General features: G+C 38.3%; 1 protein-coding gene across 1 annotated transcript in view; it reads right to left on the reverse strand.

Annotated features, from left to right (window-relative positions):
- Positions 1-8,815: 8,815 nt before the first annotated feature.
- Positions 8,816-15,954, reverse strand: part of LOC139021184 (cytochrome P450 1A1-like) — a 49,627-nt gene continuing 42,488 nt past the window's right edge. The window contains exon 8 of the mRNA XM_070431493.1: positions 8,816-9,006. The gene's annotated coding sequence lies outside the window, so the exon portion shown is untranslated. The remainder of the gene's footprint in view (positions 9,007-15,954) is intronic.

Genomic DNA, 15,954 nt, shown 5'->3' on the forward strand with positions numbered 1-15,954 from the left:
ATGCCTGGAAGGAGAAAAGGAGATAAGCACTTTGTGGAGAAGAGGAGGTGGGAGGGAAGGCATCCTCCAGGAAATTGGGAATGGGAAGGAAGATCTGGAAATTTCCCAGCAGAAACTCAAGGCTCTCAGATTTCAGTAACCCTTAGAAGCCAAGACAGGGTGTCTCAGAGGTAACCGAGGAGTGAAAGATCGAAAGGCTTCCCCAGAATGCCTTGTTTTTCATAAGACAGATGTGAGTGAGAGAGGACCCACGTCGATTCAGAATAAATTATCATGGAGTCGGACCTCAGAGAAACATTTACATTTCTTTTTAAAATAAATATTCTTTCTGAGATAATGGAGTAAGATTTTTAGTTCAAGTTTGGTTTCCCATTTTGAGATTTATTATTAATGTAACTAACTATCCCTCTCAACAAAGGAAAATAATCTTTCAAAGAAAATAAAAAATGTGAGGAGAGGAAATAAAAACAACTATTTTTCTTTTTTTAATGTTCTTGCCTGGGGAAACATACTGACTAGTGGATCGAATGAGAAAATAAAAATTTAGGTATCATCATTATGTAACAAACCAATTCTTGTGAGATGGGAATTGGAGAGGAGTAGAATCTGTGGATTTTCTTATTCTTGTTACCTGAATGTATGCACTGCAACAATGAGTCAGGTTTGGGCTCTTATAATGTGAATCAAGAAACACCCTCATAGCTGAGCGATGCCATGAAATAGAGAAGTTAGCATTTGCAACTTTCTGTGTCAGGGTAACAAGGAGGTGACAAATAAGAACAGAGACAAGAACCTACTCCTTTAGCTCATTAAATTCTCCCCAAACCTGCCTTATTTCAGTTCCTTAAACAAAGAAAGTGTGTGTAGCTTGTGGTCAAAATCCTCAGTGGTTAACTTTTGCTTCTTTCATTCTGCCTCAACTGGAGCTAAGGCCTAACGGGCAAGTACTTCCACCATCTCCTTTTTAAAGGAAAGGCAGGTGTTTTCCCTTGAGGTTTGCCCTTTGAAGAACCCTAGCATTATTCTATGGGGTCCTCCCTCCCACCCCGTTCTGGTCTCAGACTTTGTTTCATGTCCCAAGAGTGGGTGCAGCACTCACCTCTCTGGATTGCTTTCTCATCGTGTCAAGCCTCTCCTCGCCTCTCATGCTTGAAAAAGATGATTGTTAAATTGTATTGACATTTTTCAATGTGCTTCACCAAAAAAGATTTTTCTGAATACCAAATCGGCTATCTTGATCCTGCTTCCCATTAAATACACTTGAGTCAGCCTTTTGCCCACATCCCTACACCAAAACTAACATTAAAAGATAATGTTCAGAAAAAAGTAAAATCTTGACTCTTATATAATATGAAATGAATACGTGGTAAAGAATGCATTTTATTCATATGAGATGTTAGACAACAAGGCAATGTTTCAACCAAGGCAATTTAAAGATCTAATTTACAGTACTAAGGGATTCATGAATCAGGCAGCTTCAATCCAGCAACCAAAAGGGTGTTCCCGAGGGGTTAGTCCTTAAGGGCCATATGTAAGCTTTCTGCCACATGAGAACAAAAGACCAGGAAAACTTGCTAGATACCAGGAATCAGACCATATAAGGAATGGAAACTGTCCTGAAGACACCTGGTCGCACACCTGCATTCCATCCTCATCCATCCTCACTCCATCCATATTCCAAGCCCATGGACTCAGCCCCCAGACCCACTGAGGACAACAGCTTCCCACTAATGACTGCAAATAAGGATGAAATTCCAGCTCCTTCATCGACCCAATGTCCCCTTGCCTTGAGATTCTGTGCAAAGGATATCCCATCCCCCACCCCCTTTCCTTAAATAAATTTAATGTTTTATCCACTGTCTGAGATGGCTATTCAGCCTTCCCATGTACCACCATGTCAACCTTTCACAAGAGTTGTCCAAAATGTAAGGTTTTTATAGGAAGAAGGATGGGACAAAATAAAATATTATTTTCAGACCAAGACATATTTTGGGAAAAAGGGAACGTCAAGACCTTTTATCATGCAAATTGCATCTTCTTTCTATGGTGAGGTACCAGAATAGTTGATTAAAATTATATTTTGGGGATAGAAATAGCAATTAGCCTCAGGTATTAAATCTAGCTTTAGTATCATGGGCTTTAGCACCAGTGACACCATTTGGGCCTGTGGTTTTCTCTTAAACAGAGAGAACCAAAGATATATTATAACCGGTTCAGAGAAAAGCCAAAACACACATTTCTAAGGAATAATGGAATGTTGCAATAGAGAATTCTAATATCATAATTTTGTGACCAAACACATGGATCCTTCTTCCATCTGGTCTCTGACCCTGCTCTAGTGATTAAACCATTTTGCAGTTTAAACTCTTACCCTGTCTACCTGAAGAACTGCATTGTTTGCATTGTCCATTTCCCTACAAAACTTGTTTTACTAGTTTATTTTGCAGACTCCAAGGGAAACTGAGGTATTGGCCCCTGCCTGCCATCCCCCTTCCCTCCTAACCATGTCTTATGACTTCAACTGTTGGCCACATTCAGTTGATGCCAAAATTTCTGTTCAGGTCTGAGTTCCAACCTCTCAAAAAAAAAAAAAATGAGTTTGTGGACAAATATGGTTGGCAGATGTAAAGTTTAGTGAGAGAAGCCAGTCCTGGAAAAGGTGCAGCTGGGGTTTCAAAAGCAGGCCAGTGTCCAGAGCTCCCATTCCATATTGCAGTTGGATGTAGTTCAGCATCCAAGCTAATTAAAGTCCATTTGTCCATGTGTGCAGTCCCACATGGCCATAAGCCACGTGGGCACAGGGGAGCACATCCCCCACCACAGAAACCAGGAACCCAGTGCACCAGAGAGAGGGAGAAAGAGAAAACAGCCTGCTTTTTTTTGTCTAGGGGTAGATACATGCCTTGCTAGCTCCTGATTGGTCCTTTCAAAGAATTCTGCCTTAGTAACTTCCTTGGGATTGATTATATACCTCACTGCCTTGTGATTAGTTCTCTCTGCAAGCTGCCTGTCTTAGTAACATCCATACATTTTATTTTATTTTATTTTTTAAAATTTTTATTGTTGAAAGTATTACATATGTTCTCTTTTCCGCCCATTGACCCTCCTCCAGCCCACCTCCGCCCCAGGCCTTCATTTTAAAGCTCAAGGCTCCAGCACGTGCCCTTTCCCCGCCCAGCTGGGTCTAGTTCTAGGTCATTTTGTCTGTCTCTGTGGTTTTTCTCGGAACAGGGCACGGTCAGCAAGTTGTATTCTGCCTGCATCTGAATGCTCCAGTTCCCAGCCCCCATAATCCTGTCCCTCTCTACCTAGCTCTCTTCTATATCCTCACCGTGACTCTACCTGCTGACCAGGCATCAAACAAAACTACCCATTGTTCTCATCTCACTACCCCAGTTCCTGACCACTGAGTCAGCAGAACCCTCAAAATCCAGTTACTCCCATCAATGAATAATGAATAATGCAAGTTTATGGTCTTGTTTTCCCAGCAACTCCACCTCACAACTCTTGCCTTTAAACCCTTTCCATATCCTTCCTACCCTAGAGTGAGTCTTTGGTTCATGCCAAAAAGGCTTCTCATTCTCCAATTTGCAAATCATATTACAATAAAACTCTCTTTTATTCCTCAGAAGAGTCCTGTGGAACTTTCATTTACAAAATGAATTGCAATGAAGACAAAACTGTGGTTTTTTTCCATAATCCATTGTCACTACCAAACTATACAGAAAATGTCAATTAAATGCTGCCAGACAAGTCAGAATTTACTTATTAGGTACCTACATTTACGAAGAGTTGCAACATAGCTTAAACACAATGAACTGGACTAAAATCTGATAACCCAGAAGGTCAGGAAATGCAGTTGTCTACTGAAACACATTTTTTTTCTACACTAATATTTCAAGGTTATTTAATGACTTCTACACTGAAAAATTTAATGTTATTTCTCAGTAATCATCTTGCTACCACTATTAAAAGTTTTGACATAACTAATGACTCCTTTTAAAAAAATTTTTCGCTGTCTCCTTTGCTGATTCCTTTTTATTATTTGAATAAATTCTTCTCTATCTATGCTCATTGCCTAGGTAATTTCATCTAGTTCCAAGGGTATAAATAGCAACTACCTCCTTAAAATTCCTAATATTACATCTTCAGTCCATTTTCTCCTGTGTACTCCTGACATACATATTAAAAATTCACATCTACTGTCAATTTTCAATTTTATAACTTTGTTGTTGAAAACTGAATTTTGATTTCTTTCAATCTATCCCTTTTTACACAGACACACACACACACACACACACACACATCTTCTTGCAGTTCTATTTATTCAACCCAAGTCTGTAGAGCAGTGATTTTCAACCTTTTCATCTCATGGCACACACAAACTAATTACTAAAATTCTGCAGGACACCAAAGAATATTATATATATATATATATATATATATATATATATATATATACACACACACACACACATATGTATTTGCTGATCTGACAAAAAATATAGGTATAATTTTGATTCATTCACACTGGATGGCTATTGTTGTGTTGGCTGTTGTCACTTTTTTATTTGACAATCTAAAGGAAAAGAGGTCAGTGCCCCTGACTAAATAGTCAGGTATTGCATGTTTCACAAATTCTTTCCACACACCAGTTCAAAATCGCTGCTATAGAGTCATCCTGAATATCTCCCATTGTCCCCTAGGCCCATTCCTCACCCTTCTATACTTTGATTAATGACAATGAAAGCTGACCTGTGCCATAAGATGAAAACTAAATCAAGGTTCTCCCTGTCCTTTGTCTTGCACTTGGTTCCAGTTAATGGGGAGCCTTTGCTGAAGATTGGAGGGAGGGAGGAGAGTGAAGTCAAAGTATTGATCCCCTTGTCTATGTCCTTATGGGGTAGCTTTGAGCTGGATGCTTTCCTTAAGGCTGGTCTTAATTCCACTGAACACGGGTTTTTGTTTTGATATACTAAACTTTCAGCTTCTAAATTTGAATACCTACATTTTCTCTTCATTCTTCGGGGCATTGTACTATTCTGTGGGGTTCCTTATACCTTGCCCACATCTTTCTAAATAATTCTTTTATTAAAAACTAGAGGCCTGGTGCACAAAAATTTGTGCACTTAGGGGGGTCCCTCAGCCCGGCTGTGCCCTCTCGCAGTCTGGGACCCCTCGGGGGATGTCCACCTGCTGGTGTAGGCCCGCTCCCTGGGGGGATTGGGCCTAAGCTGGCAGTCAGACATCCTTCTGGCAGCCCGGGAGCCCTTGGGGGATGTCCACTTGCCAGCGGGGAGCAGGCCTAAGCTGAAGTCGGACATCCTTAGCACTGCTGAGGAGGCGGGAGAGGCTCCCACCACCACTGCTGTACTGGCAGCCATCAGCCTGGCTTGTGGCTGAGCAGAGCTCCCCCTGTGGGAGTGCACTGACCACCAGGTGGCAGCTCTTGCATTGAACATCTGCCCCCTGGTGGTCAGTGTGTGTCATAGTGACCAGTCATTCCCAGTTGTTCTGCTGTTAGGGTCAATTTGCATATTACCCTTTTATTATATAGGAATGCCTGGCCAGCCTGGGTGAGGGCCTGATGGCTGTTTGCAGGCTGGCCACAGCCCCTTCAGTGTAGGGGTCCCCACTGGGGTGCCTGGCCAGCCTGGGTGAGAGGCTGAGGGCCATTTTCAGGCTGGCTAAGCCCCCCAGCGAGGACCCTCACCCCATGAGGGTGTGGCCAGCCTGGGTGAGGGGCTGATGGCTGTCTGCAGGCTGACCAAGGCCCCCAGCCACCCAAGCTCCCAGTGGAGGCTGGCTGGAAGCAGGTATCTGCAATTTATTTGTTTTCTATAATTGAAACTTTGTTGCCATGAGTGGAGGCCACAGCCGGCTCAGGGCAGGTGGGAAGCTTGGCTTCCTCCGTCACCCAGGCAACCAAGTCACCTGCTTGCTCCAGCTCCGTGGCTGCTGGTTGCCATCTTGGTTGGGTTAATTTGCATATAGTCACTCTGATTGGCTGGTGGGCATGGCTTGGGTATAGCGAATGTATGGTCAATTAGCATCTTTGTCTTTTATTAGTGTAGATACCTCTAATTATCTTAATTTAATGTGCCATATCTTTTCTGATGGGACAATGACTGATACAAGCCATCTGTTTCACATCCAGCAAATTCTTTTCTTCTATTTTCAAAATATATCCAGAGTTTAACCACTTCTCACTGGAAGTTCCCTGGTCTACCACCATTATCTCTCTTCTGGTTTTGCCCTAGAATTTGAAAAATTAAAAAAGTGTGCAAGGGAAAATGTATAATTGTCTGTTGAAACACAATAGTTATTTTTTCCTACACTGATTTTGTCAAAGATTTTGGCTATTTTTTCTAATATGCTTCTGCTGTGTCTGAAAAAGTGCCTGGACCATAGTCACAATTAAACATTTATGAAGTGAAATGAAAGAACAAATAAGGGAATTAATCAATGATACAGAAATTATGTTTTGAAACCCAGAGTGATAAAAAGTCCTAATTCTATTTGAGTCTCAACCATTTTTCAACAGAAAGCAAAGGTATCCCCTAAATATAATTTCAAATATAGTGAATTATTTGTAAGCTGTGGATTGGCCTCAATGCCATTTTAAAAGTGAAACACAAACAAAATATGAGTTGTGCAATGATTTGCCAGGAAGCCAATAATGAAAAAAAAAAATAAGTCAGCTGAATAAACAAGATGGATAGAAAAAGAAACCTCAGAAACACCATAGTGGGTTCAGGCAATGTTTTCTTTAAGTGTAAGAGCATAATTATGCTATTGATATTATAATTAGTGTTGGTTTTTAATTAACAACATTTTCTTGAATAAAATTGTGATTGTCAAATGAATTTCTAAATTCTACAAATTTATATTGTACAGGCAATAAAACATAGGTATGCCTCATCATCATTTCACAAAACTGGATCACTTTATATTTATAATTTTGTACTTAGACTCCCCCTATTTTTTATTGTATTAGTATCTCTTAAAACTCAACTCTTAAATGAAGCAATCTCAGCTTCAGCCTACACATCTTTGATAACATTTAAGCACTCTTTTAGGTTCAATTCTACATTAATTTTTTTCTCATGATAGTAGCAGAGTGTAACCTGGCATTTTTCTGGAGATTCCCAGCAAGAGTATCAGCTGAGAGAATCAAATTCAAATTTCCATATCCACCTTATTTAATAAAAAAAAGAAAAATAAGATCTACCTAAACCAAATGGAAATAGGAGAAATGGTGAGTATCCCTTCCCAGTAGCTCCTGAAAAATCCTAAGATTAACTTTGACTGGACACCTTCTGAAAATCAATAGCTTTTCCTCTACCCTAATAGTAATAAATTTGAAACTAAAGTGTAAAGGACCTATCTGTCTATAATAGAGATAAAACAATACAATTCTGAGAACAAAATATAGTAAGATTAGTACAAGACATAAAAGCTAAGTTATGAAACCCAAATGAAGTGTATAAAGTGATTCTGGAATGTTATGAATCTCTAAGAATAGCCAAAAATTTATGAACATTGAATAAGAACAATGAAGAAGGCTGAGTAGGAGTCTTCCAAATAGATAACAAAAAAGTCACTGTAGTCAAAAGTTTATGATATTGGCACAGAACTAGATAAATAATTAGTCACATATGGTTGAGCACCCACAAAAAGATCATTACATGGGGGGGAGGGATAATCTAACTTAGTGAAAAAAAGTGGTTAGTTTAATAAAGTGTTGATATGATTGATTATCCATCCAGAAGAAACAGAATTGGATCTCTATCATTTTTTATAAGAAAAACTAGAGGCCCAGTGCATGAATTCATGCATTGGTTGGTCCAGCTGGCTGGCCCTGATCAGGGCTGATTAGGCCAGGCCAGCTGGGGGGAGGGGCCTAAGGTGGTTGGCCGGCCAGCTAGCCCTGCCCCTGGTCATACTCCAGGTCGAACTCTCAGTCAAACTAACTCCCAGTAGAGGGGACAATTTGCATATTACCCTTTTATTAGATAGGATATTGGAAGAAAATGTAAGGGGCTATTAATAGAAATCCAGGGTGGGACTTTCCTAAGTATGACAGGAATTTCAAAAACCATAAAGGAAAAAACTATATTTTGCAGCTTAAAAATTACATATATTTGCATGGCAAAAGATACTATAAACAAAATGAAGTTATAAATTCAACTGTGTCTATAAATTAAGTGTAGAAAAGGTTCTATTATTCTTAGAGACTACTTATTGAAGGATCATTGTATATAAAATCCACTTTTGGAGTTCATAACAGCTGAAAGAGGAATTTCAAACTTTCTCAATCAAAAATTGGAAGAATTTTACTATTAAAACTTAAGATTTTTTATTGCCAGTAATAACTTGCTAATATTACTCCAATTCTTTATTTTAAAATAAATAAATAAATAAATAAATAAATAATGTACAGAATGGTATTAGTTGAAAAATACATAGAGTGAAATAGAGCAAATTAAACACAAAAGCAATGGAAAATAATAAATAAGATTTCAAAGTGTTCTCCCCAGGATTTTCTTTTCTCCTCAGAAAGACAAAAGTTTGGAAGGGTCAAGAGACTTACACTTTTGACCAAGAAGGAATTCTAGAAATGTGATAATAGAGAGAACATCCTGTTTTTTAATCTCAGCTGTTGTAATGAAAAATTGAATTCTGAAAATAAAATAAAAAATAACAGACACACACCACACAAGACAGATATAAATAACCACTTCTAGATCACCCCTGAACTATGAACAAAACATAGACATTGTAATAACTGGGATATATTTTGAAGGCAAAAATTGTTTTTATTAATTCTACAGCATATCTTCCCAAGGAAATTAGAAAAAGATTGTCTTGGCAAAAACTGCTTTCTCAGGAGGCCATGGTAACTGTGAGGTAAGATCATTTGTAGTATTTGAGGGGCGGGAGCAGAGGGTTGGGAGATCATCCACTTTTGAAGGACTTCGGTGGACGAATACACTCGGTCTTGTCCTAGATTCATTTCATTAAGAGAGAATGAGCTAAGTAACATTGCCAAAACCAAGTTCACATAAGGTAATAGGCCAGGGATGTTTCTGACCATCTGTCTCTTTAATGAGGGCATGTTTGCCATCACAGCGGCTAAAACAAAAATGCAGAAAATAACACAGAAAATACCAGCTGTTGAAAAGGATGTGGAAAAAACAAGAGAACCCTTTTACCTTGCTTGTGAAACCACCAATTGGTACAGCCATGCTGAAAAACCAGTTGGAAGTTCTAAAGTTAAACCTTTGAATGTTTCATGACCCAGCAAATCCAGTCTGACATTTACATGGCGAACAGAAAGATGGACATACATTCACCAAAAAATGGGCACTGGAATGTTCATAGCAGTGCAATGAGAATGAGTGAAATATAATTATGCACAATGTGGATCGAGCTTGCAAATAGAATGTGGATAAATCTTACAAGCACAACGTGTTACAAAAGAAGTCAAGCACAAAAGTGCACATACTGTTTCATTCCCTTATTTAAAATTCAAAACAGATAGACCAAACTATGGCATCGGAGGTCAGGAAAACAGCCATCCCTGGTGCACAGAGATTGGAGACTGAAAGTGGTCATGAAAAGATGGGCGGAGGGTGGGTTATGGGATGTTGATGGTGTTCAGTTTGTAAAAATCCGTCATTTTAAACTTCTGTTTTGTGCACTTTTCTGTGTGTATATTTTAATAAAATTTCCCTGACAAACTTTTATTTGTAGGATAGAGCAGAAAGCAGTGGGAAGGAGAAGTGAGCAAGTTAACTTTCTTTAAATGGAGGGAAGATTTATACAATTTTTTAACTAAAAAACGAACAGCAGCTTTTCATATCTAAAATAATTGGGTTCATATTTATCTTGCCCAATAGCCTGGGAAAAACACCACCTTTGATTCTTATTTCAAAACCAAAAGCCATTATTGCTCTTGTTCCAAAGAGGAGTTTTCATGTACTTGACTGCCTTTCCCAATTTGCTGCAATAAGTAGAGTAAAAATATTAACTAAAAAGAGATCATCTTGTAAAACCACTTCACCGCCCAAAGCACCTTAAACTTTGGAAAAGCCTTTATACACAATACTGTTCCGTTGCCCACAGAAGCCCGATGAAGTGGATTGCCAATAAATATTTTCAGTGGGAATGAGTCATCTGAGTACATGTTGAATGACTTCACATTCCAGACACTGAAGAAGCTAAGCAGGCACTGCTGAAACCTTCTATCCTCCGAGGGTGTCAAACTCTCTTCCCAAGGTGCTGAATTTCTAAACTGCTCTGCTCTCACCTCCTCTGAGATGGCAAAACCCCTTGGGAATTCTAGACCACTGAAAGTCAAAAGGTCAGGCATAACAGTAAGAGACCTGAAACCCAGTGAAGCCCACTGAGTATGAAATGCTAGAAAATAGTACAAAACAGGCCAAGCTGGCTCAGAAGAGTCAAAGAATAAAAACTCCTTAGCAGAGGGACCAGCTGTGCAAAGAGGTATTGGCAGAACTACACAAATATATACTTGCTCCAAAAAAAGCACTCAACCTGTTAAAGACGTTTCACAAACAGAGAAAATTGCATATTGTGTGTACACACACACACACACACACACACACACACACACATCATTATTTGCCTCTACCTTTAAAGAGCTTCTAAAGTTAGAAGTCATATTTTAGTCATTTTTTTATGTTTGGCATCTAAAGTCCTGGCTTATAGTAGGCACCTAAAAACATTCATTAAAAATGAAATAAAGTGTTATGTAGGTATGTAGAGCTTCTTAACCAATCAATGAATAATCCCAGACTTTTAACATTTTATACAGTTTTTTTTCTCTTTCCTTGTTCTCAGTTGTCAGCTTTTGTTTTAATTTAAATAACTCAGAACTCGCATACCTCATGTTTTAATTCAGTTTGTCTAGTTGAAGATTCACTTCTCTCTAGACCAAACCCCTGAATTTTATGATTCTTGCCATCCTTAAACTTTTCTTCATCTTTTATATGAGTTCACAGAAATAGAAGGAATTTATAAGCTCAAATGAATGCAATACTATAATTTTTGGTCAGCATTCTATTTACATGTAATATACTTTTCATGTCAGCATATATGTAAATTCTTTATTGTTTAAAGTATTACATATAGTATTACATATGTCTCCTTTTTCCCCCATTGACCTCTCCCCAGCCACCCCCACCCGCCAGCACATGCCCTCACCCCGCTAGTGTCTGTGTCCATTGGTTATGCTTATATGCATGCATACAAGTCCTTTGGTTGATCTCTTACCCTTCCCTCCCTCCCACCCCCGCCTTCCCTGTGAAGTTTGATGGTCTGTTCCATTCTTCTCTGTCTCTGGATCTATTTTTGTTCATCAGTTTATGTTGTTCATTACATTCCACAAATGAGTGAGATCATGTGATATTTATCTTTCTCTGACTGGCTTATTTCACTTAGCATAATGCTCTCCAAGTCCATCCATGCTGTTTTGAATCATAAGAGTTCTTTCTTTTTACATTAGCGTAGTATTCCATCGTGTAGATGTACCACAGTTTTTTAATCCACTCATCTGCTGATGGGCACTTAGGCTGTTTCCAAATCTTAGCTATTGTAAATTGTACTGCTATGAACATAGGGGTGCATATATCCTTTCTGATTGGTGTTTCTATTTTCTTGGGATATATTCCTAGAAGTGGGATTATCGGGTCAAATGGGAGCTCAAAAATTTTTTAATTTTTTGAGGACACTCCATACTGTTTCCCACAGTGGCTGCACCAGTCTGCTTTCCCACCAGCAGTGCACAAGGGTTCCTTTTTCTCCACATCCTCGGCAGCACTTGTTTGTTGATTTGTTGATGATAGTCATTCTGACAAATGTGAGATGGCATCTCATAGTCATTTTGATTTGCATTTCTCGGATGATTAGTGACTTTTAGCATGTTTTCATATGTCTCTTGGCTTTCTGTATGTCTACTTTTGAAAAGTATCTATTTGAACAAAATCAATGAAAGCATACATGCATAATTCACAGAATAGCGAATTTTGTGTTTGTTATTCCCATGTATGTGTTTATGCTGTGACTATATATATATATATATGTATGTATATACATATATACTGGTATGTATATATATATATATATATATATCCACAGCAGTACTTTTCATTTATTAAAAATATTTATATAAATAATGTCTTCAGCACTCCTATGAGGTACTCTTATTTTGCTAAACATGATTTGGAGTTTTAGCCATGTAAATTCATGTTACACAAATATATTTGTTTTCACTAGTGTAGCACATTCCATTATATGACTACAACATAATTACATTTATCTAGTATGTTGTTTATGAACATTCAGTTGTCTCCAATTTTTTAGTATTCCAAAAATAACACCACAAAAGCTATAGTGGACAATGTGTGCTTTCTTATGAATGTGCACCTTCAAGTTTAATAAAAATTTCCAAATGTGTGAAATGGTATTTTAGTTTGATTTAATACGTACTTTATTACTAAGGTGGGTAACATTTCATGTTTGTTGGCTCTTCATGTTTCTGCCTGTTCATAAACTTTGCCTGTCTTGAAGAGAGGAACTGCTGATTATCTTTTTCATATTGATTTGAATAAATTCTTTTTAATTCTGGATACTACTTTGTTTTCTGTTACAGGTTTTGCCAATATTCTTTCCTACTCTATGACTTGTTTTTACTTTTGTTTATTGAGCCTTTTATTGAGCAGAAATTTTAAATTTCAATGCAGTAAAATGGATTAAGATTTTTCTTGTGAATTGTTATGTTCTGTATTTTGCTTAAAAATCTTTTCTTACTGTTCTAAACATTTTCTTCTAAACATTTCAACATTTAGTTTTTCTCATTTAGGTATTTAATATATCTGAAATTAATTTCCTGAAGGGAACATATTTCAATTACTTCTTATAAAGGCAGCTGATTTCATAGATCCATCCTGCTGATTGATATATATCGCCTTTAGATTTCTGGGGGTGGGGGGGGCAGACAAAGAGGCAAACTTCTAAACTCTTCATCCTTACTTCAACTAGGAGAACAATTTTACATGTTCAGATGCCATACAAATTTCCTTTGAATTAAGGAATATACTCTGAAGCCACTGCCATCATGAAAACTATACAAGCTCTGAATTGAGTTAGATAGAGATTTTCATCCTAGATTAAATTCTTTTCAGCGAAGTGATCTTGGCTATCTTATTTATCTTTCTGAGCCTCCTTTTCTGTAAAAAGATATTCATCCCTAGTCCATGGTTTGTGTCAAAATTAATCATTTCAAAATGCCTACTACATTGCCTGACACACAGAAGATATTCCAAGACTTTATGGCTTTTGTCTTTGGCAGTGAAACAGCAGTACCTTGAGAGAACTGCAACAAATCAAGATGACTGCTTGTTTCTCTTATTTTAGCATAACACAGGGAAGATAAAGAAGGATAAATAGCCCAGATTTTGGAAAACAACAATGAATATCTGATATATTATAAGATCAGGCTTTCCCCCCATTAGGTCCTAAGATTAGCCCTGAATGAAGTTAAAGGTTTTACTTTTGTCATCCTTGGTAAAGTTGAATCCTACTGTAGGAAGTGAAGATCCAGAGTTATATCTGGGGTAAGGGTCAGAAGCTAAACCACATCTCTCTGGGACTGTGAGAAGGTTTCTTTGTTTGACTAGCCTCAGAGTTTGCAAAAGCTGAAGTGAACAGTTCTAATGGGGACTGGAACAGTGCTGTGGGTACAGGATGGAGGAACCACACCTGTTCACAGAGAGTGGATGAGGTCCTGGGACAGTGTGGGCCAGGCAGGAAATGACAGGACATGATTTTCTGGGGTGTGTGTGTGTGTGTGTGTGGTCCTTTCCAATATGCCTAAACCTTCAAGCAAGCCTTCTTCAAAATTACTACTCTCAGTTACACAATTGAAAAATAGGTAAATCCCTGAAACCCATCCTTGGGTGTAAACATTACAGGGTGAAATCAGGGATCCCTTCTCTCCATCAGAGTGGCCAGAAGTGACAGCTGCCATTGGACAACAAATGTTCCTGGTGAGTCAATGACAAGGTCAGCTGCTGTGTGTGTTGGCAAGATGAAGAGGTCAAACTGGGCGAAGCAGTGACTTTTTGGGACACAATTGAGATGTTGCCCTTGGAAAGTTTACTAAGTGCCTAGGGCACACTTGAGCAGTGGTCCTGGGGAGAGAGTTAGGGGGCCAATTTCCAGCTGGAATCTGGTGCCATAAAAATGTTAGTTAAGGGAAAAAAAAAGAATGAAGGGCTGATTGGAGACCTGGAGTTACAGTTTAAAGAAGTATGAGAAGATGGGACAGATTTTCAGCCTGAGATGTAGGTAACAAGGTAAAAGTCAAAATATAAGCAGAGATGCCACACGTACTATCCATACTAGAAAATCTCAGTCACTTGCTTTTGCAAATATTTTCCTGCCCTCCCACTAGATCCATTCGTTTAATCATTAATTCATTTCCACATTTACTGGACAAACATTTACGGATTTTCTATGTGCCTGACACAGTACTGGGCACTGGAGATACTGGGGAAGCCGAACAGACTTGGCCCTGCATGTGTGGGGCTCGCAGGGAGTAGGGACGTTCACATTAACATAATGAGTGAGACCAGGCACTGGGGCAGGGATGGAGGGTGTGGTCAAGAGTCCATCAAGGAGGACAGCCCCGGTAGTACATTTAGAAATAAATGTCACAATAAAGCCTGAGAAAGATAAAATATGTTTAGCAAAGGCATTTGGAAACATCAGCAGCTCAGAAATACTTTTATTAAGATCCATTAATATGAGCGTGTTGGAACTCGATCATCTCACTTAGCTGGAAAATTCATTCATGTAACATGTTTCTGTCCATAAGGGTAGCAGATAAAGGCAACAGTGTTGTGTACATGTGTGGAGTTTACTGTTGGTGGGGCCTGATTGTCATACTGAATTCAAGTAAATGGTAAACTGTCCGTTGTAAACAACTTGATAAAGGGTGGAAGGAGACCTATCAACTTTTATGATTTTTACTTATTTAGGTTTTCTCAGTGTTAAAAATGTGTCATAGAGAATCAGTTGCCTGCATCCTGCATTTCATTCATATCTAAAGAGAAAGCCAATGTTGCATTCCTCGCAGGGAATTTGTTTCTATAGCTTGTTAAGCCATAAAACAGCGCTCGTTCAGCTATTCCTAATTCACAGAATACACAGGTTTTTTTTTTTATTTGTTTAAACTATGAATCTTAGATTTTCTGGGAAAGTGCATGTGAATCCAAAAAATCATATTGTGCATCCACCCCTGTGAAAGCCTGGAATATCTGTAGATTTTATAGTCTAATTAATAATTATGTAGATACTAAAATCCCCAAAGACCTCTCCTGCCTCTCAAAAATGGTTATGATTTCTTATTCTCTCATGTGGATTGATATCACACCTGCATCATAGGTTTAGCAGGAAAGCAGTTAGAGACTTGCAATGTGGGAATATATAAATGCCTTTATAAATTTTGGTGCAAGTTTTCTTTTTTGAAGAGCCCCTCATTTGCATCATTCATCCGGTAATGTCTCTAAGCTGGTCTCGTCTGTAGGATGTAACCAAGAGCCCCAGGGAACTGTAGCTACAAGGAGGACACTGAGCAATAAGTAGCCATATATACTTGTGTGTAGCAAGCTATCTAATTCCTATAACTCTGTTCAGTTTTTGGACTTCATATACAATGACTTTAAGGACTTAATTCATCTTGCTTTATCACTGATGCACATATCCACATATTATCAACAGCTCTATAGTCACAATGCATTTTTGTGTCATTTCCAGCTGATAATTTAAAGTGTTTATGTTAATAGAAATTTTTTTTAAAAATATATTTCTTTATTGATTTTAGAGAGGAAGAAAGAGGGAGAGAGAGACAGAAACATCAATGATGAG

Source organism: Myotis yumanensis, unplaced genomic scaffold (assembly GCF_028538775.1).
Source record: "Myotis yumanensis isolate MYYU_CA2020_CCGP unplaced genomic scaffold, mMyoYum1.0.hap1 SCAF_12, whole genome shotgun sequence".
NCBI classification, from domain to species: domain Eukaryota; kingdom Metazoa; phylum Chordata; class Mammalia; order Chiroptera; family Vespertilionidae; genus Myotis; species Myotis yumanensis.